This window comes from Schistocerca serialis, chromosome 2, assembly GCF_023864345.2.
Source record: "Schistocerca serialis cubense isolate TAMUIC-IGC-003099 chromosome 2, iqSchSeri2.2, whole genome shotgun sequence".
Lineage (NCBI taxonomy): Eukaryota > Metazoa > Arthropoda > Insecta > Orthoptera > Acrididae > Schistocerca > Schistocerca serialis.
Window position 1 is genome coordinate 75,965,966 of NC_064639.1, and position 26,981 is coordinate 75,992,946.

Consider the following 26,981-nt stretch of genomic DNA (forward strand, 5'->3'; position numbering starts at 1 on the left):
TGACGATGAAACACAGAAATTGCATCGGAATTAAATTCAAAAGGCACAATGCCGACTTAAGTACATGAGGACTGACACTCTAACTTTCTATGATTTGTACCTCTCCTGTGAGCCCAGTTTTAGATTCGAATGGTTCACTTCAGGTTTACTGTATACCTTGGACCTTCTTATTGACGAAGAAGCACAGATATTGCTTCGGAATTAAATTCAAAAGGCACAATGCCGACATAAGTACAAGAGGACTGACACTCTCACTTTCTATGATTTGAACCTCTCCTGTGAGTCCAGTTTTAGATTCCGATGCTTCACTTCAGGTTTCCTGTATACCTTGGACGTTCTTATTGACGACGAAACACAGAATTTGCATCCGAATTTAATACAAAAGCACAATGCCGACATAAGGAAAAGAGGACTGACACTCTCACTTTCTATGATTTAAACCTCTCCCGTGAGTCCAGTTTTAGATTCCGATGCTTCACTTCAGGTTTCATGTATACCTTGCACCTTCTTATTGACGATGAAACACAGAAATTGTATCCGAATTAACTTCAAAAGGCACAATGCCGACATAAGTACAAGAGGACTGACTCTCTAACTTTCTATGATTTGAACCTCTTCTGTGAGTCCAGTTTTAGATTCCGATTATTCACTTCAGGTTTACTGTATACCTTGGACTTTCTTATTGTCGATGAAACACAGAAATTGCATTCGAATATAATACAAAAGGCACAAGGAAGACTTAGGTACAAGAGGACTGACAGTCTCACTTTCTATGATTTTAACCTCTCCTGTGAGTCCAGTTTTAGATTCCGATGCCTCACTTCAGGTTTACTGTATCCCTTTGAACTTCTTATTGACGATGAAACACAGAAATTGCATCCGAATTTAATACAAAAGGCACAATGACGACATAAGTTGAAAGGGACTGACACTCTAACTTTCTGTGATTTGAACCTCTCCTGTGAGTCCGATTCCAATGCTGCACTTCAGGTTCACTGTATACCTTGGACCTTCTTATTGACGATGAAACACAGAAATTGCATCGGAATTAAATTCAAAAGGCACAATGCCGACTTAAGTACAAGAGGACTGACGCTCTAACTTTCTATGATTTGAACCTCTCCTGTGAGTCTAGTTTTAGATTCAGATGCTTCACTTCAGGTTCACTGAATACCTTGGACCTTCGTATTGACGATGAAACACAGAAATTGCATCGGAATTAAATTCAAAAGGCACAATGCTTACTTGAGTACAAGAGAACTGACACTCTAACTTTCTATGATTTGATTCTCTCATGTGAGTCTAGTTTTAGATTCGGATGCTTCACTTCAGGCTTACTGTACACCTTGGACCTTCTTATTGACGATGAAGCACAGAAATTGCTTCGGAATTAAATTCAAAAGGCACAATGCCGTTTAAGTAGCAGAGAACGGATACTCAAACTTTCTATGATTTCAACCTCCACTGTGAGTCCAGTTTTAGATTCCGATGCTTCACATCAGGTTTACTGTATCCCTTGGACCTTCTTATTGACGATGAAACACAGAAATTGCATCCGAATTTAATATAAAATGCACAATGCTGACTTAAGTACAAGGGGACTGACACTCTAACTTTCTATGATTTGAACCTCTCCTGTGAGTCTAGTTTTAGATTCCGATGCTTCACTTCAGGTTCACTGTATAACTTGGACCTTCTTATTGACGATGAAACACAGAAATTGCATCGGAATTAAATTCAAAAGGCACAATGCTTACTCATGTACAAGAGAACTGACACTCTAACTTTCTATGATTTGATTCTCTCATGTGAGTCTAGTTTTAGATTCCGATGCTTCACTTCAGGTTTCCTGTATACCTTGGACCTTCTTATTGACGATGAAACACGGAAATTGCATCCGAATTAAATTCAAAAGGCACAATGCCGACTTAAGTACAAGAGGTCCGACTCTCTAACTTTCTATGATTTGAACCTTTCCTGTTAGTCCAGTTTTAGATTCCGATGATTCATATCAGGTTTACAGTATCCCTTGGACATTCTTATTGATGATGAAACACAGAAATTGCATCCGAATTTAATACAAAGGGCACAATGCCGACTAAAGTACAAAAGGACTGACACTCTCACTTTCTATGATTTGAACATCTCCTGTGAGTCCAGTTTTAGATTCCGATGCTTCACTTCAGGTTTACTGTATCCCTTGGACCTTCTTATTGACGATGAAACACAGAAATTTCATCCGAGTTAAATTCAAAAGGCACAATGCCGACTTAAGTAGAAGAGGACTGACACTCTAACTCTCTATGATTTGAACCTCTCCTGTGAGCCCAGTTTTAGATTCCGATGTTGCAAATCAGGTTCACAGTATCCCTTGGACCTTCTTATTGATGATGAAACACAGAACATGCATCCGAATTTAATACAAAAGGCATAATGCCGACTTAAGTACAAGAGGATTGTCTCTCTAAATTTCTATGATTTGAACCTCTCCTGATAGTCCAGTTTTAGATTCCAATGATACATTTCAGGTTTACAGTATTCCTTGGACATTCTTATTGATGATGAAACACAGAATTTGCATCCGAATTTAATACAAAAAGCACAATGCCTACTTAAGTACAAGAGGACTGACACTCTCACTCTCTATGATTTGAACAACTCCTGTGAGTCAAGTTTTAGATTCCGATTCTTCACTTCAGGTCTTCTATATCACTTGCACCTTCTTATTGACGATGAAGCACAGAAATTGCATCCGAATTTAATACAAAAGGCACAGTGCTGACTTAAGTACAAGAGGACAGACACTCTAACTTTCTATGATTTGAACCTCTCCTGTGAGTTCAATTTTAGATTCCGATGCTTCACTTTGGGTTCACTGTATACCTTGGACCTTCTTATTGACGATGAAACACAGAAATTGCATCGGAATTAAATTCAAAAGGCACAATGCCGACTTAAGTACTAGAGGACTGACTCTCTAACTTTCTATGATTTGTACCTCTCCTGTGAGCCCAGTTTTAGATTCAGATGCTTCACTTCTGGTTTACAGTATTCCTTGGACTCTCTTATTGACGATGAAACACAGAAATTGCAACCGAATTTAATACAAAAGGCACAATGACGACTTAAGTACAAAGGGAGTGACACGCTAACTTTCAATGATTTGAACCTATCCTGTGAGCCCAGTTTTAGATTCCGATGATTCACTTCAGGTTCACTGTATCCCTTGGACCTTCTTATTGATGATGAAACACAGAACTTGCATCCGAATTTAATACATAAGGCACAATGCCGACTTAAGTAGAAGAGGACTGACACTCTCACTTTCTATGAATTCAACCTCTCCTGTGGTTCCAGTTTTAGATTCCGATGCTTCACTTCAGGTTTCCTGTATACCTTGGACCTTCTTATTGACGATGAAACACGGAAATTGCATCCGAATTAAATTCAAAAGGCACAATGCCGACTTAAGTACAAGAGGACTGACTCTCTAACTTTCTATGATTTGAACCTCTCCTGTTTGTCCAGTTTTAGATTCCGATGTTTCATATCAGGTTTACAGTATCCCTTGGACATTCTTATTGATGATGAAACACAGAAATTGCATCCGAATTTAATACAAAGGACACAAAGCCGACTTAAGTACAAGAGGAGAGACACTCTCACTTTCTATGATTTGAACATCTCCTGTGAGTCCAGTTTTAGATTCCGATGCTTCACTGCAGGTTTACTGTATCCCTTGGACCTTCTTATTGACGATGAAACTCAGAAATTTCATCCGAGTTAAATTCAAAAGGCACAATGCCGACTTAAGTACAAGAGGACTGACACTCTAACTTTGTATGATTTGAAGCTCTCCTGTGAGCCCAGTTTTAGATTCCGATGCTTCACTTCAGGTTCACTGTATCCCTTGGACCTTCTTATTGACGATGAAACCAGAACATCCATCCGAATTTAATACAAAAGGCACAATGCCGACTTAAGTACAAGAGGACTGACACTCTCACTTTCTATGAATTCAACCTCTCCTGTGAGTCCAGTTTTAGATTCCGATGCTTCACTTCAGGTTTCCTGTATACCTTGGACCTTCTTATTGACGATGACACACAGAAATTGCATCCGAATTAAATTCAAAAGGCACAATGCCGACTTAAGTACAAGAGGACTGACTCTCTAACTTTCTATGATTTGAACCTCTCCTGATAGTCCAGTTTTAGATTCCAATGATTCATTTCAGGTTTACAGTATCCCTTGGACATTCTTATTGATGATGAAACACAGAAATTGCATCCGAATTTAATACAAAATGCACAAAGCCGACTTAAGTACAAGAGGACTGACACTCTCACTTTCTATGATTTGAACATCTCCTGTGAGTCAAGTTTTAGATTCCGATTCTTCACTTCAGGTCTTCTATATCACTTGCACCTTCTTATTGACGATGAAGCACAGAAATTGCATCCAAATTTAATACAAAAGGCACAGTGCTGACTTAAGTACAAAGGGACTGACACGCTAACTTTCTGTGATTTGAGCCTCCCCCGTGAGTCCAGTATTGGATTCCGATGCTTCACTTCAGGTTCAGTGTATACCTTGGACCTTCTTATTGACGATGAAACACAGAAATTGCATCGGAATTAAATTCAAAAGGCACCATGCCGACTTAAGTACGAGAGAACTGACGCTCTAACTTTCTATGATTTGAACCTCCACTGTGAGTCCAGTTTTAGATTCCGATGCTTCACTTCGACTTTACTGTTTCCCTTGGACCTTCTTATTGACGATGAAACACAGAAATTTCATCCGAATTAAATTCAAAAAGCACAATGCCGACTTAAGTACAATAGGACTGACTCTCTAACTTTCTATGATTTGAACCTCTCCTGTTAGTCCAGTTTTAGATTCCGATGATTCATATCAGGTTTACAGTATCCCTTGGACATTCTTATTGATGATGAAACACAGAAATTGCATCCGAATTTAATACAAAGGACACAATGCCGACTTAAGTACAAGAGGAGAGACACTCTCACTTTCTATGATTTGAACCTCTCCTGTGAGTTCAATTTTAGATTCCGATGCTTCACTTCGGGTTCACTGTATACCTTGGACCATCTTATTGACGATGAAACACAGAAATTGCATCGGAATTAAATTCAAAAGGCACAGTGCTGACTTAAGTACAAGAGGACAGACACACTCACTTTCTATGATTTGAACATCTCCTGTGAGTCCAGTTTTAGATTCCGATGCTTCACTGCAGGTTTTATGTATCCCTTGGACCTTCTTATTGACGATGAAACACAGAAATTGCATCGGAATTAAATTCAAAAGGCACCATGCCGACTTAAGTACGAGAGAACTGACGCTCTAACTTTCTATGATTTGAACCTCCACTGTGAGTCCAGTTTTAGATTCCGATGCTTCACTTCGACTTTACTGTTTCCCTTGGACCTTCTTATTGACGATGAAACACAGAAATTTCATCCGAATTAAATTCAAAAAGCACAATGCCGACTTAAGTACAATAGGACTGACTCTCTAACTTTCTATGATTTGAACCTCTCCTGTTAGTCGAGTTTTAGATTCCGATGATTCATATCAGGTTTACAGTATCCCTTGGACATTCTTATTGATGATGAAACACAGAAATTGCATCCGAATTTAATACAAAGGACACAATGCCGACTTAAGTACAAGAGGAGAGACACTCTCACTTTCTATGATTTGAACCTCTCCTGTGAGTTCAATTTTAGATTCCGATGCTTCACTTCGGGTTCACTGTATACCTTGGACCATCTTATTGACGATGAAACACAGAAATTGCATCGGAATTAAATTCAAAAGGCACAGTGCTGACTTAAGTACGAGAGGACAGACACACTCACTTTCTACGATTTGAACATCTCCTGTGAGTCCAGTTTTAGATTCCGATGCTTCACTGCAGGTTTTATGTATCCCTTGGACCTTCTTATTGACGATGAAACTCAGAAATTTCATCCGAGTTAAATTCAAAAGGCACAATGCCGACTTAAGTACAAGAGGACTGACACTCTAACTTTGTATGATTTGAACCTCTCCTGTGAGCCCATTTTTAGATTCCGATGCTTCACTTCAGGTTCACTGTATCCCTTGGACCTTCTTATTGATGATGAAACACAGAACATGCATCCGAATTTAATACAAAAGGCACAATGCCGACTTAAGTACAAGACGACTGACACTCTCACTTTCTATGAATTCAACCTCTCCTGTGAGTCCAGTTTTAGATTCCGATGCTTCACTTCAGGTTTCCTGTATACCTTGGACCTTCTTATTGACGATGAAACACAGAAATTGTATCCGAATTAAATTCAAAAGGCACAATGCCGACTTAAGTACAAGAGGACTGACTCTCTAACTTTCTATGATTTGAACCTCTCCTGATAGTCCAGTTTTAGATTCCAATGATCCATTTCTGGTTTACAGTATCCCTTGGACATTCTTATTGATGATGAAACACAGAAATTGCATCCGAATTTAATACAAAATGCACAATGCCGACTTAAGTACAAGAGGACTGACACTCTCACTTTCTATGATTTGAACATCTCCTGTGAGTCAAGTTTTAGATTCCGATTCTTCACTTCAGGTCTTCTATATCACTTGCACCTTCTTATTGACGATGAAGCACAGAAATTGCATCCAAATTTAATACAAAAGGCACAGTGCTGACTTAAGTACAAAGGGACTGACACGCTAACTTTCTGTGATTTGAGCCTCCCCCGTGAGTCCAGTATTGGATTCCGATGCTTCACTTCAGGTTCAGTGTATACCTTGGACCTTCTTATTGACGATGAAACATAGAAATTGCATCGGAATTAAATTCAAAAGGCACAATGCCGACTTAAGTACGAGAGAACTGACGCTCTAACTTTCTATGATTTGAACCTCCACTGTGAGTCCAGTTTTAGATTCCGATGCTTCACTTCGACTTTACTGTTTCCCTTGGACCTTCTTATTGACGATGAAACACAGAAATTTCATCCGAATTAAATTCAAAAAGCACAATGCCGACTTAAGTACAATAGGACTGACACTCTAACTTTCAATGATTTGAACCTCTCCTGTGTGCCCAGTTTTAGATTCCGATGCTTCACTTCAGGTTCACTGTATCCGATGGACCTTCTTATTGATGATGAAACACAGAACTTGCATCCGAATTTAACACAAAATGCACAATGCCGACTTAAGTACAAGAGGACTGACACTCTCACTTTCTATGAATTCAACCTCTCCTGTGAGTCCTGTTTTAGATTCCGATGCTTCACTTCAGGTTTTCTGTATACCTTGGACCTTCTTATTGACGATGAAACACGGAAATTGCATCCGAATTAAATTCAAAAGGCACAATGCCGACTTAAGTACAAGAGGACCGACTCTCTCACTTTCTATGATTTGAACCTCTCCTGTGGGTCCAGTTTTAGATTCCGATGATTCATATCAGGTTTACAGTATCCCTTGGACATTCTTATTGATGATGAAACACAGAAATTGCATCCGAATTTAATACAAAAGGCACAATGCCGACTTAAGTACAAGAGGACTGACACTCTCACTTTCTATGATTTGAACATCTCCTGTGAGTCCAGTTTTAGATTCCGATGCTTCACTTCAGGTTTACTGTATCCCTTGGACCTTCTTATTGACGATGAAACACAAAAATTGCCTCCGAATGTAATCCAAAATGCACAATGACGACTTAAGTACAAAGGGACTGACACGCTAACTTTCTGTGATTTGAGCCTCTCCCGTGAGTCCAGTATTAGATTCCGATGCTTCACTTCAGGTTCAGTGTATACCTTGGACCTTCTTATTGACGATGAAACACAGAAATTGCATCTGAATTTAATACAAAAGGCACAATGCCGACTTAAGTACAAGAGGACTGACACTCTCACTTTCTATGATTTGTACCTCTCCTGTGAACCCAGTTTTAGATTCGGACGCTTCACTTCAGGTTTACTGTATACCTTGGTCCTTCTTATTAACGAAAAAGCACAGAAATTGCTTCGGAATTAAATTCAAAAGGCACAATGCCGACTTATGTACAAGAGGACCAACACTCTATTTTTCCTTGATTTTATCCTCTCCTGTGAGTCCAGTTTTAGATTCCGATGCTTCACTTCAGGTTCACTGTATACTTTGGACCTCCTTATTGACGATGAAACACAGAAATTGCAACCGAATTTAATACAAAAGGCACAATGCCGACTTAAGTACAAGAGGACTGACACTCTCGCTTTCTATGATTTGAACCTCTCCTGTGAGATCAGTTTTAGATTCCGATGCTTCACTTCAGGTTTCCTGTATACGTTGGACCTTCTTATTGACGACGAAACACAGAAATTGCATCCGAATTTAATACAAAAGGGTCAATGCCGACTTAAGTAAATGAGGACTGACACTCTCACTTTCTATGATTTTAACCTCTCCTGTGAGTCCAGTTTTAGATTCCGATGCTTCACTTCAGGTTTCCTGTATACCTTGGACCTTCTTATTGACGATGAAAGACAGAAATTGCATCGGAATTAAATTTAAAAGGCACAATGCCGACTTAAGTACAAGAGGTCTGACTCTCTAAATTTCTATGGTTTGAACCACTTCTGTGAGTCCAGTTTTAGATTCCGATGATTCACTTCAGGTTTACTGTATCTCTTGGACTTTCTTATTGACGATAAAACCCAGAAATTGCTTCTGAATTTAATACAAAAGCACAATGCCGACTTAAGTACAAGCGGACTGACACTCTCACTTTCTACGATTTGAACCTCTAATGTGAGCCCAGTTTTAGATTCCGATGCTTGACTTCAGGTTTCGTGTATACCTTGGACGTTCTTATAGACGATGAAACACAGAAATTGCATCCGAATTTAATACAAAAGGCACAATGCCGACTTAAGTACAAGAGGACTGACACTCTCACTTTCAATGATTTGAACATCGCCTGTGAGTCAAGTTTTAGATTCCGATGCTTCACTTCAGGTCTACTATATCACTTGCACCTTCTTATTGACGACGAAGCACAGAAATTGCATCCGAATTTAATACAAAAGGCACAATGCTGACTTAAGTACAAGAGGACAGACACTCTAACTTCCAATGATTTGAACCTCTCCTGTGAGTTCACTTTTAGATTCCGATGCTTCACTTCAGGTTTACTGTACACCTTGGACCTGCTTATTGACGATGAAACACAGAAATTGCATCGGATTTAAATTCAAAAGCACAATGCCGACTTAAGTACAAGAGGACTAACACTCTAACTTTCTATAATTTGTACCTCTCCTTTGAGCCCAGTTTTAGTTTCAGATGCTTCACTTCAGGTTTACTGTATACCGTGGACCTTCTTATTGACAGAGAAGCACAGTAATTGCTTCGGAATTAAATTCAAAAGGCACAAATGCCGACTGAAGTACAAAGGGACTGACACGCTAACTTTCTGTGATTTGAACCTCTCCTGTGAGTCCAGTTTTAGATTCCGATGCTACACTTCAGGTTCACTGTATACCTTGGACCTTCTTATTGACGATGAAACACAGAAATTGCATCGGAATTAAATTCATAAGGCACAATGCCGACTTAAGTACAAGAGGACTGACACTTTAACTTTCTATGATTTGAACCTCTCCTGTGACTCTAGTTTTAGATTCGGATGCTTCACTTCAGGTTTACTTTACACGTAGGACCTTCTTATTGACTATGAAGCACAGAAATTGCTTCGGAATTAAATTCAAAACGCACAATGCCGACTTAAGTAGCAGAGAACTGACACTCTAACTTTCTATGATTTGAACCTCCACTATGAGTCCAGTTTTAGATTCCCATGCATCACTTCAGGTTTCCTGTATACCTTGGACCTTCTTATTGACGATGAAACACGGAAATTGCATCCGAATTAAATTCAAAAAACGCAATGCCGACTTAAGTAAAAGAGGACTGACTCTCTCACTTTCTATGATTTGAACCTCTCCTGTTAGTCCACTTTTAGATTCCGATGCTTGACTTCAGGTTTCGTGTATTCCTTGGACGTTCATATTGACGATGAAACACAGAAATTGCATCCGAATTTAATACAAGAGGCACAATGGCGACTTAAGTACAAGAGGACGGACAATCTCACTTTCTATGATTTGAACATCTCCTGTGAGTCCAGTTTTAGATTCCGATGCTTCACTTCAGGTTGCCTGTATACCTTGGACCTTCTTATTGACGATGAAACACAGAAATTGCATCGCAATTAAATTCAAAAGGCACAATGCCGACTTAAGTACTAGAGGACCGACTCTCTAACTTTCTATGATTTGTACCTCTGTTGTGAGCCCAGTTTTAGATTCGGATGCTTCACTTCAGGTTTACTGTATAACTTGGACCTTCTTATTGACGAAGAAGCACAGAAATTGCTTTGGGATTAAATTCAAAAGGCACAATACCGGCTTAGGTACAAGAGGACCGACACTCTAAATTTCTTTGATTTTAACCTCTCCTGTGAGCCCAGTTTTAGATTCGGATGCTTCACTTCAGGTTTATTGTATTCCTTGGACTCTCTTATTGACGATGAAACACTAAAATTGCCTCCGAATGTAATCTAAAATGCACAATGACGACTTAAGTACAAAGGGGCTGACAGGCTAACTTTCTGTGATTTGAGCCTCTCCCGTGAGTCCAGTATTAGATTCCGATGCTTCACTTCAGGTTCAGTATATACCTTGGACCTTCTTATTGACGATGAAACACAGAAATTGCATCTGAATTTAATACAAAAGGCACAATGCCGTCTTAAGTACAAGAGGACTGACACTCTCACTTTCTATGATTTGTACCTCTCCTGTGAACCCAGTTTTAGATTCGGATGCTTCACTTCAGGTTTACTGTATACCTTGGTCCTTCTTATTAACGAAGAAGCACAGAAATTGCTTCGGAATTAAATTCAAAAGGCACAATGCCGACTTAAGTACAAGAGGACCAACACTCTATCTTTCCTTGATTTTATCCTCTCCTGTGAGTCCAGTTTTAGATTCCGATGCTTCACTTCAGGTTCACTGTATACTTTGGACCTCCTTATTGACGATGAAACACAGAAATTGCAACCGAATTTAATACAAAAGGCACAATGCCGACTTAAGTACAAGAGGACTGACACTCTCGCTTTCTATGATTTGAACCTCTCCTGTGAGACCAGTTTAAGATTCCGATGCTTCACTTCAGGTTTCCTGTATACGTTGGACCTTCTTATTGACGACGAAACACAGAAATTGCATCCGAATTTAATACAAAAGGCACAATGCCGACTTAAGTAAATGAGGACTGACACTCTCACTTTCTATGATTTTAACCTCTCCTGTGAGTCCAGTTTTAGATTCCGATGCTTCACTTCAGGTTTCCTGTATACCTTGGACCTTCTTATTGACGATGAAAGACAGAAATTGCATCGGAATTAAATTTAAAAGGCACAATGCAGACTTAAGTACAAGAGGACTGACTCTCTAACTTTCTATGATTTGAACCACTTCTGTGAGTCCAGTCTTAGATTCCGATGATTCACTTCAGGTTTACTGTATCTCTTGGACTTTCTTATTGACGATGAAACACAGAAATTGCTTCCAAATTTAATACAAAAGCACAATGCCGACTTAAGTACAAGATGACTGACACTCTCACTTTCTACGATTTGAACCTCTAATGTGAGTCCAGTTTTAGATTCCGATGCTTGACTTCAGGTTTCGTGTATACCTTGGACGTTCTTATAGACGATGAAACACAGAAATTGCATCCGAATTTAATACAAAAGGCACAATGCCGACTTAAGTACAAGAGGACTGACACTCTCACTTTCTATGATTTGAACATCGCCTGTGAGTCAAGTTTTATATTCCGATGCTTCACTTCAGGTCTACTATATCACTTGCACCTTCTTATTGAAGACGAAGCACAGATATTGCATCCGAATTTAATACAAAAGGCACAATGCTGACTTAATTACAAGAGGACAGACACTCTAACTTCCAATGATTTGAACCTCTCCTGTGAGTTCACTTTTAGATTCCGATGCTTCACTTCAGGTTTACTTTACACCTTGGACCTGCTTATTGACGATGAAACACAGAAATTGCATCGGATTTAAATTCAAAAGCACAATGCCGACTTAAGTACAAGAGGACTAACACTCTAACTTTCTATAATTTGTACCTCTCCTTTGAGCCCAGTTTTAGTTTCGGATGCTTCACTTCGGGTTTACTGTATACCGTGGACCTTCTTATTGACGGAGAAGCACAGTAATTGCTTCGGAATTAAATTCAAAAGGCACAAATGCCGACTTAAGTACAAAGGGACTGACACGCTAACTTTCTGTGATTTGAACCTCTCCTGTGAGTCCAGTTTTAGATTCCGATGCTACACTTCAGGTTCACTGTATACCTTGGACCTTCTTATTGACGATGAAACACAGAAATTGCATCGGAATTAAATTCATAAGGCACAATGCCGACTTAAGTACAAGAGGACTGACACTTTAACTTTCTATGATTTGAACCTCTCCTGTGAGACCAGTTTTAGATTCCGATGCTTCACTTCAGGTTTCCTGTATACGTTGGACCTTCTTATTGACGACGAAACACAGAAATTGCATCCGAATGTAATACAAAAGGCACAATGCCGACTTAAGTACAAGAGGACTGACACTCTCGCTTTCTATGATTTGAACCACTCCTGTGAGACCAGTTTTAGATTCCGATGCTTCACTTCAGGTTTCCTGTATACGTTGGACCTTCTTATTGACGACGAAACACAGAAATTGCATCCGAATGTAATACAAAAGGCACAATGCCGACTTAAGTAAATGAGGACTGACACTCTCACTTTCTATGATTTTAACCGCTCCTGTGAGTCCAGTTTTAGATTCCGATGCTTCACTTCAGGTTTCCTGTATACCTTGGACCTTCTTATTGACGATGAAAGACAGAAATTGCATCGGAATTAAATTTAAAAGTTACAATGCCGACTTAAGTACAAGAGGACTGACTCTCTAACTTTCTATGATTTGAACCACTTCTGTGAGTCCAGTTTTAGATTCCGATGATTCACTTCAGGTTTACTGTATCTCTTGGACTTTCTTATTGACGATGAAACACAGAAACTACTTCCGAATTTAATACAAAAGCACAATGCCGACTTAAGTACAAGAGGACTGACACTCTCACTTTCTACGATTTGAACCTCTAATGTGAGTCCAGTTTTAGATTCCGATGCTTGACTTCAGGTTTCGTGTATACCTTGGACGTTCTTATAGACGATGAAACACAGAAATTGTATCCGAATTTAATACAAAAGGCACAATGCCGACTTAAGTACAAGAGGACTGACACTGTCCTTTTCTATGATTTGAACATCGCCTGTGAGTCAAGTTTTAGATTCCGATGCTTCACTTCAGGTCTACTATATCACTTGCACCTTCTTATTGACGACGAAGCACAGAAATTGCATCCGAATTTAATACAAAAGGCACAATGCTGACTTAAGTACAAGAGGACAGACACTCTAACTTCCAATGATTTGAACCTCTCCTGTGAGTTCACTTTTAGATTCCGATGCTTCACTTCAGGTTTACTGTACACCTTGGACCTGCTAATTGACGATGAAACACAGAAATTGCAACCGAATTTAATACAAAAGGCACAATGCCGACCTAAGTACAAGAGGACTGACACTCTCGCTTTCTATGATTTGAACCTCTCCTGTGAGACCAGTTTTAGATTCCGATGCTTCACTTCAGGTTTCCTGTATACGTTGGACCTTCTTATTGACGGAGAAGCACAGTAATTGCTTCGGAATTAAATTCAAAAGGCACAAATGCCGACTTAAGTACAAAGGGACTGACACGCCAACTTTCTGTGATTTGAACCTCTCCTGTGAGTCCAGTTTTAGATTCCGATGCTACACTTCAGGTTCACTGTATACCTTGGACCTTCTTATTGACGATGAAACACAGAAATTGCATCGGAATTAAATTCATAAGGCACAATGCCGACTTAAGTACAAGAGGACTGACACTTTAACTTTCTATGATTTGAACCTCTCCTGTGACTCTAGTTTTAGATTCGGATGCTTCACTTCAGGTTTACTGTACACCTAGGACCTTATTATTGACGATGAAGCACAGAAATTGCTTCGGAATTAAATTCAAAACGCACAATGCCGACTTAAGTAGCAGAGAACTGACACTCTAACTTTCTATGATTTGAACCTCCACTGTGAGTCCAGTTTTAGATTCCGATGCATCACTTCAGGTTTCCTGTATACCTTGGACCTTCTTATTGACGATGAAACACGGAAATTGCATCCGAATTAAATTCAAAAAGCGCAATGCCGACTTAAGTACAAGAGGACTGACTCTCTCACTTTTTATGATTTGAACCTCTCCTGTTAGTCCACTTTTAGATTCCGATGCTTGACTTCAGGTTTCTTGTATTCCTTGGATGCTCATATTGACGATGAAACACAGAAATTGCATCCGAATTTAATACAAGAGGCACAATGCCGACTTAAGTACAAGAGGACGGACACTCTCACTTTCTATGATTTGAACATCTCCTGTGAGTCCAGTTTTAGATTCCGATGCTTCACTTCAGGTTGGCTGTATACCTTGGAACTTCTTATTGACGATGAAAAACAGTAATTGCATCTTAATAAAAATTCAAAAGGCACAATGCCGACTTAAGTACAAGAGGACTGACACTCTAACTTTCTATGATTTGAACCTCTCCTGTGAGTTCAGTTTTAGACTCCGATGCCTCACTTCAGGTTCACTGTATACCTTGGACTTTCTTATTGACGATGAAACACAGAAACTGCATCAGAATTGAATTCAAAAGGCACAATGCCGACTTAAGCACAAGAGGACTGACACTCTAACTTTCTATGATTTGAACCTCCACTGTGAATCCAGTTTTAGATTCCGATGCTTCACTTCAAGTTTACTGTATACCTTGGACCATCTTATTGACGATGAAGCACAGAAATTGCATCGGAATGAAATTGAAAAGGCACAATGCCGACTTAAGTACAAGAGGACTGACACTCTAACTTTCTATGATTTGAACCTCTCCTGTGAGTCCAGTTTTGGATTCCGATGCTTCATTTCAGGTTTACTGTATCCCTTGTACCTTCTTATTGATGATGAAACACTGAAACTGCATCCGTATTTAATACAAATGGCACAATGCCGACTTAAGTACAAGAAGACTGACACTCTAACATTCTATGATTTGAACCTCTCCTGTGAGTCCAGTTTTAGTTTCCGATGCTTCACTTGAGGTTTACTGTATCCCTTGGATATTCTTATTGACGATTAAACACAGAAATTGCATCCGAATTTAATACAAATGGCACAATGCCGACTTCAGTACAAGAGGACTGACTCTCTATGATTTGAACCTCTCCTGTAAGTCTAGTTTTAGAATCCGATGCTTCACTTCAGGTTTGCTGTATCCCTTGGACCTTCTTATTGACGACGAAAAACAGAAATTGCATCGGAATTAAATTCAAAAGGCACAGTGCCGACTTCGGTACAAGAGGACTGACACTCTAACTGTCTATGATTTGAACCTCACCTGTGAGTCTAGTTTTAGATTCCGATGCTTCACTTCAGGTTTACTGTATACCTTGGACCTTCTTATTGACGATGAAACACAGAAATTGGAACCGAATTTAATGCTAAAGGCACAATGCCGACTTAAGTACAAGAGGACGGACACTCTAACTTTCTATGATTTGAACCTCTAATGTGAGCCCACTTTTAGATTCCGATGCTACACTTCAGGTTTACTGTTTACCATGGATCTTCTTATTGACGATGAAGCACAGAAATTGCATCGGAATGAAATTCAAAAGGCACAGTGCCGACTTAAGTACAATATGACTAACACTCTAATTTTCTATGATTTGAACCTCTCCTGTGAGTCCAGTTTTTGAATACGATCCTTCACTTCAGGTTTACTGTATCCCGTGGACCTCCTTATTGACGATGAAACACAGAAATTGCATCCGAATGTAATACAAAAGGCACAATGCCGACATAAGCACAAGAGGACTGACACTCTAACTTTCTATGATTTGAACCTCTCCTATGAGTCCAGTATTGGGTTCCGATGCTTCCCATCAGGTTTACTGTATACCTTAGAACTTCTTATTGACGATGAAACACAGATATTGCATCCGAATTTAATACAGAAGGCACAATATAGACTTAAGTACAAGAGTACTGACACTCTAACTTTCTATGATTTGAACCTCTCCTGTGAGTCCAGTTTTAGATTCCGATGATTCCCTTCAGGTTTACTGTATACTATGGACCTTCGTATTGACGATGAAACACAGAAATTGCATCCGAATTTAATACGAAAGGCACAATGCCGACTGAAGTACAAGAGGAATGACACTCTAACTTTCTATGATTTGAACCTCCACTGTGAGTCCAGTTTTAGATTCCGATGCTTCTCTTCAAGTTGATTGTATACCTTGGACCTTCTTATTGACGATGAAACACAGAATTTGTACGGGAATTAAATTCAAAAGGCAGAATGCCGACTTAAGTTCAAGAGGACTGACACTCTAACTTTCTATGATTTGAACCTCTCCTGTGCGTCCAGTTTTAGATTCCGATGCTACACTTCAGGTTTACTGTATACCATGGACCTTCTTAATGATGATGAAGCACAGAAATTGGATCGGAATGAAATTCAAAAGGCACAGTGCCGACTTAAGTACAAGATGACTGACGCACTAATTTTCTATGATTTAAACCTCTCCTGTGAGTACAGTTTAAGAATCCGATGTATCACTCCATGTTTACTGTATACCTTAGACCTTCTTATTGACGATGAAACACAGAAATTGCATCCGAATTTAATACAAAAGGCACAATGCCGACTTAAGTACAAGAGGACTGACACTCTAACTTTCTATGATTTGAACCTCTCCTGTGAGTCCAGTTTTAGATTCCGATGCTACACTTCAGGTTTACTGTATCCCTTGAACCATCTTATTGACGATGAAACGCAGAAATTGCATCCGAATTTAATACAAAAGGCACAATGCCGACATAAGTACAACAGGACTGACACTCTATGATTTGAACCTCTTCTGTAAGTCTAGTTTTAGAATCCGATGCTTCACTTCAGGTTTGCTGTATCCCTTGGACCTTCTTATTGACGATGAAACACAGAAATTGCATCGGAATTAAATTCAAAAGGCACAGTGCCGACTTAGGTACAAGAGGACTGACACTCTAACTGTCTATGATTTGAACCTCACCTGTGAGTCCAGTTTTAGATTCCGATGCTTCACATCAGGTGTACTGTATCCCTTGTACATTGTTATTAATGATGAAACACTGAAACTGCATCCGTATTTAATACAAATGGCACAATGCCGACATAAGTACAAGAAGACTGACACTCTAACTGTCTATCATTTGAACCCCTCCAGTGAGGCCAGTATTAGATTCCGATGCCTCACTTCAGGTTTACTGTATCCCTTGGACCTTCTCATTGGCGATGAAACACGGAAATTGCATCCGAATTTAATACAAAAGTCACAATGCCGACTTCAGTACAAGAGGACGGACACTCTACCTTTCTATAATTTGAACCTCTCCTGTGAGTCCAGTTTTATATTCCGATGCTACACTTCAGGTCTACTGTATACCTTGGACATTCTTATTGACGATGAAACACAGAAATTGCATCGGAACTAAATTCAAAAGTCACAATGCCAACTTAAGTACAAGAGGACTGACACTCTAACTTTCTATGATTTGAATCTCTCCGGTGAGTCCAGCTTAAGATTCCGATGTTGCACTTCAGGTTTTCTGTATACCTTGGACCTTCTTATTGACGATGAAACACAGAAATTGCATCCGAATTTAATACAAAAGGCACAATGCCGACCTAAGTGCAAGAGGACTGCCACTCTCACTTTATATGATTTGAACCTCTCCTGTGAGTCCAGTTTTAGATTCAGCTGCATCCCTTCAGGTTTACTGTATACCTTGGACCTTCTTACTGACGATGAAACACAGAAATTGCATACGAATTTAATACAGAAGGCACAATGAGGACTTAAGTACAAGGGGACTGACACTCTAACTTTCTATGATTTGAACCTCTCCTGTGAGTCCAGTTTTAGATTCCGATGCATCACTTCAGGTTTACTGTATACCTTGGACATTCTTATTGACGATGAAACACAGAAATTGCATCCGAATTTAATACAAATGTCACAATGCCGACTTCAGTACAAGAGGACGGACACTCTACCTTTCTATAATTTGAACCTCTCCTGTGAGTCCAGTTTTATATTCCGATGCTACACTTCAGGTCTACTGTATACCTTGGACATTCTTATTGACGATGAAACACAGAAATTGCAACGGAATTAAATTCAAAAGGCACAATGCCAACTTAAGTACAAGACGACTGACACTCTAACTTTCTATGGTTTGAACCTCTCCTGTGAGTCCAGTTTTGGATTCCGATGCTTCGTTTCAGGTTTACTGTATCCCTTGTACCTTCTTATTGATGATGAAACACAGAAACTGCATCCGTATTTAATACAAATGGCACAATGCCGACTTAAGTACAAGAAGACTGACACTCTAACATTCTATGATTTGAACCTCTCCTGTGAGTCCAGTTTTAGATTCCGATGCCTCACTTCACGTTTACTGCATCCCTTGGTCCTTCCTATTGACGATGAAACACGGCAATTGCATCCGAATTAAATACAAAAGGCACAATGCCGACTTAAGTACAAGAGGACTGACACTCTCACTTTCTACGATTTGAACCTCTCCTGTGAGTCCAGTTTTAGTTTCCGATGCTTCACTTGAGGTTTACTGTATCCTTTGGATAGTCTTATTGACGATTAAACACAGAAATTGCATCCGAATTTAATACAAATGGCACAATGCCGACTTCAGTACAAGAGGACTGACACTCTAACCTTCTATGATTTGAACCTCTCCTGTGAGTCCAGTTTTAGATTCCGATGCTTCACTGCAGTTTTACTGTATACCTTGGAACTTCTTATTGACGATGAAACACAGAAATTGCATCCGAATTTAATACAAAAGGCACAATGCCGACATAAGCACAAGAGGACTGACACTCTAACTTTCTATGATTTGAACCTCTCCTATGAGTCCAGTATTGGGTTCCGATGCTTCCCATCAGGTTTACTGTATACCTTAGACCTTCTTATTGACGTTGAAACACAGAAATTGCATCCGAATTTAATACGAAAGGCACAATGCCGACTGAAGTACAAGAGGAATGACACTCTTACTTTCTATGATTTGAACCTCCACTGTGAGTCCAGTTTTAGATTCCGATGCTTCTCTTCAAGTTGATTGTATACCTTGGACCTTCTTATTGACGATGAAACACAGAATTTGCACGGGAATTAAATTCAAAAGGCAGAATGCCGACTTAAGTTCAAGAGGACTGACACTCTAACTTTCTATGATTTGAACCTCTCCTGTGCGTCCAGTTTTAGATTCCGATGCTACACTTCAGGTTTACTGTATACCATGGACCTTCTCAATGACGATGAAGCACAGAAATTGGATCGGAACGAAATTCAAAAGGCACAGTGCCGACTTAAGTACAAGATGACTGACGCACTAATTTTCTATGATTTAAACCTCTCCTGTGAGTACAGTTTAAGAATCCGATGTATCACTCCATGTTTACTGTATACCTTAGACCTTCTTATTGACGATGAAACACAGAAATTGCATCCGAATTTAATACAAAAGGCACAATGCCGACTTAAGTACAAGAGGACTGACACTCTAACTTTCTATGATTTGAACCTCTCCTGTGAGTCCAGTTTTAGATTCCGATGCTACACTTCAGGTTTACTGTATCCCTTGAACCATCTTATTGACGATGAAACGCAGAAATTGCATCCGAATTTAATACAAAAGGCACAATGCCGACATAAGTACAACAGGACTGACACTCTATGATTTGAACCTCTTCTGTAAGTCTAGTTTTAGAATCCGATGCTTCACTTCAGGTTTGCTGTATCCCTTGGACCTTCTTATTGACGATGAAACACAGAAATTGCATCGGAATTAAATTCAAAATGCACAGTGCCGACTTAGGTACAAGAGGACTGACACTCTGACTGTCTATGATTTGAACCACATCTGTGAGTCCAGTTTTAGATTCCGATGCTTCACTTCAGGTGCACTGTATCCCTTGTACATTGTTATTAATGATGAAACACTGAAACTGCATCCGTATTTAATACAAATGGCACAATGCCGACATAAGTACAAGAAGACTGACACTCTAACTGTCTATCATTTGAACCCCTCCAGTGAGGCCAGTATTAGATTCCGATGCCTCACTTCAGGTTTACTGTATCCCTTGGACCTTCTTATTGGCGATGAAACACGGAAATTGCATCCGAATTTAATACAAAAGTCACAATGCCGACTTCAGTACAAGAGGACGGACACTCTACCTTTCTATAATTTGAACCTCTCCTGTGAGTCCAGTTTTATATTCCGATGCTACACTTCAGGTTTACTGTATACCTTGGACATTCTTATTGACGATGAAACACAGAAATTGCATCGGAACTAAATTCAAAAGTCACAATGCCAACTTAAGAACAAGAGGACTGACACTCTAACTTTCTATGATTTGAATCTCTCCGGTGAGTCCAGCTTAAGATTCCGATGTTGCACTTCAGGTTTTCTGTATACCTTGGACCTTCTTATTGACGATGAAACACAGAAATTGCATCCGAATTTAATACAAAAGGCACAATGCCGACCTAAGTGCAAGAGGACTGCCACTCTCACTTTATATGATTTGAACCTCTCCTGTGAGTCCAGTTTTAGATTCAGCTGCATCCCTTCAGGTTTACTGTATACCTTGGACCTTCTTACTGACGATGAAACACAGAAATTGCATACGAATTTAATACAGAAGGCACAATGAGGACTTAAGTACAAGGGGACTGACACTCTAACTTTCTATGATTTGAACCTCTCCTGTGAGTCCAGTTTTAGATTCCGATGCATCACTTCAGGTTTACTGTATACCTTGGACATTCTTATTGACGATGAAACACAGAAATTGCATCCGAATTTAATACAAATGTCACAATGCCGACTTCAGTACAAGAGGACGGACACTCTACCTTTCTATAATTTGAACCTCTCCTGTGAGTCCAGTTTTATATTCCGATGCTACACTTCAGGTCTACTGTATACCTTGGACATTCTTATTGACGATGAAACACAGAAATTGCATCGGAATTAAATTCAAAAGGCACAATGCCAACTTAAGTACAAGACGACTGACACTCTAACTTTCTATGGTTTGAACCTCTCCTGTGAGTCCAGTTTTGGATTCCGATGCTTCGTTTCAGGTTTACTGTATCCCTTGTACCTTCTTATTGATGATGAAACACAGAAACTGCATCCGTATTTAATACAAATGGCACAATGCCGACTTAAGTACAAGAAGACTGACACTCTAACATTCTATGATTTGAACCTCTCCTGTGAGTCCAGTTTTAGATTCCGATGCCTCACTTCACGTTTACTGCATCCCTTGGTCCTTCCTATTGACGATGAAACACGGCAATTGCATCCGAATTAAATACAAAAGGCACAATGCCGACTTAAGTACAAGAGGACTGACACTCTCACTTTCTACGATTTGAACCTCTCCTGTGAGTCCAGTTTTAGTTTCCGATGCTTCACTTGAGGTTTACTGTATCCTTTGGATAGTCTTATTGACGATTAAACACAGAAATTGCATCCGAATTTAATACAAATGGCACAATGCCGACTTCAGTACAAGAGGACTGACACTCTAACCTTCTATGATTTGAACCTCTCCTGTGAGTCCAGTTTTAGATTCCGATGCTTCACTGCAGTTTTACTGTATACCTTGGAACTTCTTATTGACGATGAAACACAGAAATTGCATCGGAATTAAATTCAAAAGGCACAATGCCAACTTAAGTACAAGACGACTGACACTCTAACTTTCTATGGTTTGAACCTCTCCTGTGAGTCCAGTTTTGGATTCCGATGCTTCGTTTCAGGTTTACTGTATCCCTTGTACCTTCTTATTGATGATGAAACACAGAAACTGCATCCGTATTTAATACAAATGGCACAATGCCGACTTCAGTACAAGAGGACTGACACTCTAACATTCTATGATTTGAACCTCTCCTGTGAGTCCAGTTTTAGATTCCGATGCTTCCCATCAGGTTTACTGTATACCTTAGACCTTCTTATTGACGTTGAAACACAGAAATTGCATCCGAATTTAATACGAAAGGCACAATGCCGACTGAAGTACAAGAGGAATGACACTCTTACTTTCTATGATTTGAACCTCCACTGTGAGTCCAGTTTTAGATTCCGATGCTTCTCTTCAAGTTGATTGTATACCTTGGACCTTCTTATTGACGATGAAACACAGAATTTGCACGGGAATTAAATTCAAAAGGCAGAATGCCGACTTAAGTTCAAGAGGACTGACACTCTAACTTTCTATGATTTGAACCTCTCCTGTGCGTCCAGTTTTAGATTCCGATGCTACACTTCAGGTTTACTGTATACCATGGACCTTCTTAATGACGATGAAGCACAGAAATTGGATCGGAACGAAATTCAAAAGGCACAGTGCCGACTTAAGTACAAGATGACTGACGCACTAATTTTCTATGATTTAAACCTCTCCTGTGAGTACAGTTTAAGAATCCGATGTATCACTCCATGTTTACTGTATACCTTAGACCTTCTTATTGACGATGAAACACAGAAATTGCATCCGAATTTAATACAAAAGGCACAATGCCGACTTAAGTACAAGAGGACTGACATTCTAACTTTCTATGATTTGAACCTCTCCTGTGAGTCCAGTTTTAGATTCCGATGCTACACTTCAGGTTTACTGTATCCCTTGAACCATCTTATTGACGATGAAACGCAGAAATTGCATCCGAATTTAATACAAAAGGCACAATGCCGACATAAGTACAACAGGACTGACACTCTATGATTTGAACCTCTTCTGTAAGTCTAGTTTTAGAATCCGATGCTTCACTTCAGGTTTGCTGTATCCCTTGGACCTTCTTATTGACGATGAAACACAGAAATTGCATCGGAATTAAATTCAAAATGCACAGTGCCGACTTAGGTACAAGAGGACTGACACTCTGACTGTCTATGATTTGAACCACATCTGTGAGTCCAGTTTTAGATTCCGATGCTTCACTTCAGGTGCACTGTATCCCTTGTACATTGTTATTGATGATGAAACACTGAAACTGCATCCGTATTTAATACAAATGGCACAATGCCGACATAAGTACAAGAAGACTGACACTCTAACTGTCTATCATTTGAACCCCTCCAGTGAGGCCAGTATTAGATTCCGATGCCTCACTTCAGGTTTACTGTATCCCTTGGACCTTCTTATTGGCGATGAAACACGGAAATTGCATCCGAATTTAATACAAAAGTCACAATGCCGACTTCAGTACAAGAGGACGGACACTCTACCTTTCTATAATTTGAACCTCTCCTGTGAGTCCAGTTTTATATTCCGATGCTACACTTCAGGTTTACTGTATACCTTGGACATTCTTATTGACGATGAAACACAGAAATTGCATCGGAACTAAATTCAAAAGTCACAATGCCAACTTAAGTACAAGAGGACTGACACTTTAACTTTCTATGATTTGAATCTCTCCGGTGAGTCCAGCTTAAGATTCCGATGTTGCACTTCAGGTTTTCTGTATACCTTGGACTTTCTTATTGACGATGAAACACAGAAATTGCATCCGAATTTAATACAAAAGGCACAATGCCGACCTAAGTGCAAGAGGACTGCCACTCTCACTTTCTATGATTTGAACCTCTCCTGTGATTCCAGTTTTAGATTCAGCTGCATCCCTTCAGGTTTACTGTATACCTTGGACCTTCTTACTGACGATGAAACACAGAAATTGCATACGAATTTAATACAGAAGGCACAATGCCGACTTAAGTACAAGAGGACTGACACTCTAACTTTCTATGATTTGAACCTCTCCTGTGAGTCCAGTTTTAGATTCCGATGCTTCACTTCAGGTTTACTGTATACCTTGGACATTCTTATTGACGATGAAACACAGAAATTGCATCCGAAATTAATACAAATGTCACAATGCCGACTTCAGTAAAAGAGGACGGACACTCTACCTTTCTATAATTTGAACCTCTCCTGTGAGTCCAGTTTTATATTCCGATGATACACTTCAGGTCTACTGTATACCTTGGACATTCTTATTGACGATGAAACACAGAAATTGCATCGGAATTAAATTCAAAAGGCACAATGCCAACTTAAGTACAAGAGGACTGACACTCTAATTTTCTATGATTTGAATCTCTCCGGTGAGTCCAGCTTAAGATTCCGATGCTGCACTTCAGGTATTCTGTATACCTTGGACCTTCTTATTGACGATGAAACACAGAAATTGCATCCGAATTTAATACAAAAGGCACAATGCCGACTAAAGTACAAGAGGACTGCCACTCTCACTTTCTATGATTTGAACCTCTCCTGTGAGTCCAGTTTTAGATTCAGCTGCATCCCTTCAGGTTTACTGTATACCTTGGACCTTCTTACTGACGATGAAACACAGAAATTGCATCCGAATATAATACAGAAGGTACAATGCCGACTTAAGTACAAGAGGACTGACACTCTAACTTTCTATGATTTGAACCTCTCCTGTGAGTCCAGTTTTAGATTCCGACGCTTCACTTCAGGTTTACTGTATACCTTGGACCTTCTTATTGACGATGAAACAGAGAAATTGGATCCTAAATTAATGCTAAAGGCACAATGCCGACTTAAGTACAAGAGGACTGCCACTCTCACTTTCTATGATTTGAACCTCTCCTGTGATTCCAGTTTTAGATTCAGCTGCATCCCTTCAGGTTTACTGTATACCTTGGACCTTCTTACTGACGATGAAACACAGAAATTGCATACGAATTTAATACAGAATGCACAATGCCGACTTAAGTGCAAGAGGACTGACACTCTAACTTTCTATGATTTGAACCTCTCCTATGAGTCCAGTTTTAGATTCCGATGCTTCCCTTCAAGTTTACTGTATACCTTGGACCTTCTTATTGACTATGAAACACAGAAATTGCATCCGAATTTAATACAAAAGGCGCAATGAAGACTTAAGTAAAAGAGGACTGCCACTCTAACTTTCTATGATTTGAACCTCTCCTATAAGTCCAGTTTTAGACTCCGATGCTTCCCTTCAGGTTTACTGTATCCCTTGGCCCTTCTTATTGATGATAAAACACCGACATTGCATCCGAATTTAATACAACAGACACGATGCCGACTTAAGTACAAGAGGACTGACACTCTAACTTTAAATGATTAGAACCTCTCCTGTGAGTCCAGTTCTAGATTCCGATTTTTCACTTCAGGTTTACTGTATCCCTTGCACCCTCTTTTTAACGGTGAAGCACAGAAATTGCATCGGAATGAAATTCAAAAGGCACAATGCCGACTTAAGTACAAGAGGACTGATACTCTACCTTACTATAATTTGAACCTCTCCTGTGAGTCCAGTTTTAGGTTACGATGCTTCACTTCAGGTTTACTGTATATCTTGGACATTCTTTTTGACGATGAAACACAGAAATTGCATCGGATTTATATTCAAAAGGCACAATTCCGTCTTAAGTACAAGAGGACTGACACTCTACCTTTCTATGATTTGAATCTCTCCGGTGAGTCCAGATTTAGATTCCGATGCTTCACTTCAGGTTTACTGTATACCTTGGACCTTCTTCTTGACGATGAAACACAGAAATTGCATCGGAAGTAAATTCAAAAGTCACAATGCCGACTTAAGTACAAGAGGACTGACACTCTAACTTCCAATGGTTTGAATCTCCCCTGTGAGTCCAGTTTTAGATTTCGATGCTTTCCTTCAGATTTACTGTATACCTTGGACCTTCTTATTGACGATGAAACACAGAAATTGCATCGGAATTAAATTCAAAAGGCACAATGCCGACTTATGTACAAGAGGACGGACACTCTATTTTTCTATGATTTGAACCTCTCCTGTGAGTCCAGTTTTAGATTCCGATGCTACATTTCAGGTTTACGGTATACCATGGATCTTCTTATTGACGATGAAGCACAGAAATTGCATCGGAATGAAATTCAAAAGGCACAATACCGACTTAAGTACAAGATGACTATCACTCTAATTTTTTTTGCTTTCAACCTCTCCTGTGAGTCCAGTTTTTGAATCCGATCCTTCACTTCAGGTTTACTGTATCCCTTGGACCTCCTTATTGACGATGAAACACAGAAATTCCATCCGAATGGAATACAAAAGGCACAATGCCGACTTAAGTGCAAGAGGACTGACACTCTAACTTTCTATGATTTGAACCTCTCCTATGAGTCCAGTTTTAGATTCCGATGCTTCCCTTCAAGTTTACTGTATACCTTGGACTTTCTTATTGACTAAGAAACACAGAAATTGCATCCGAATTTAATACAAAAGGCGCCATGAAGACTTAAGTAAAAGAGGACTGCCACTCTAACTTTCTATGATTTGAACCTCTCCTGTGAGTCCAGTTTTGGATTCCGATGCTTCCCTTCAGGTTTACTGTATACCTTGGACCTTTTTATAGACGATCGAACACAGAAATTGCATCCGAATAAAATACAAAAGGCACAATGCCGACTTAAGTACAAGAGGACGGACACACTTACTTTCTATTTTTTGAACCTCTTCTGTGAGTCCAGTTTTAGATTCCGATGCGTCCCTTCAGGTTTACTGTATACCTTGGACCTTCTTACTGACGA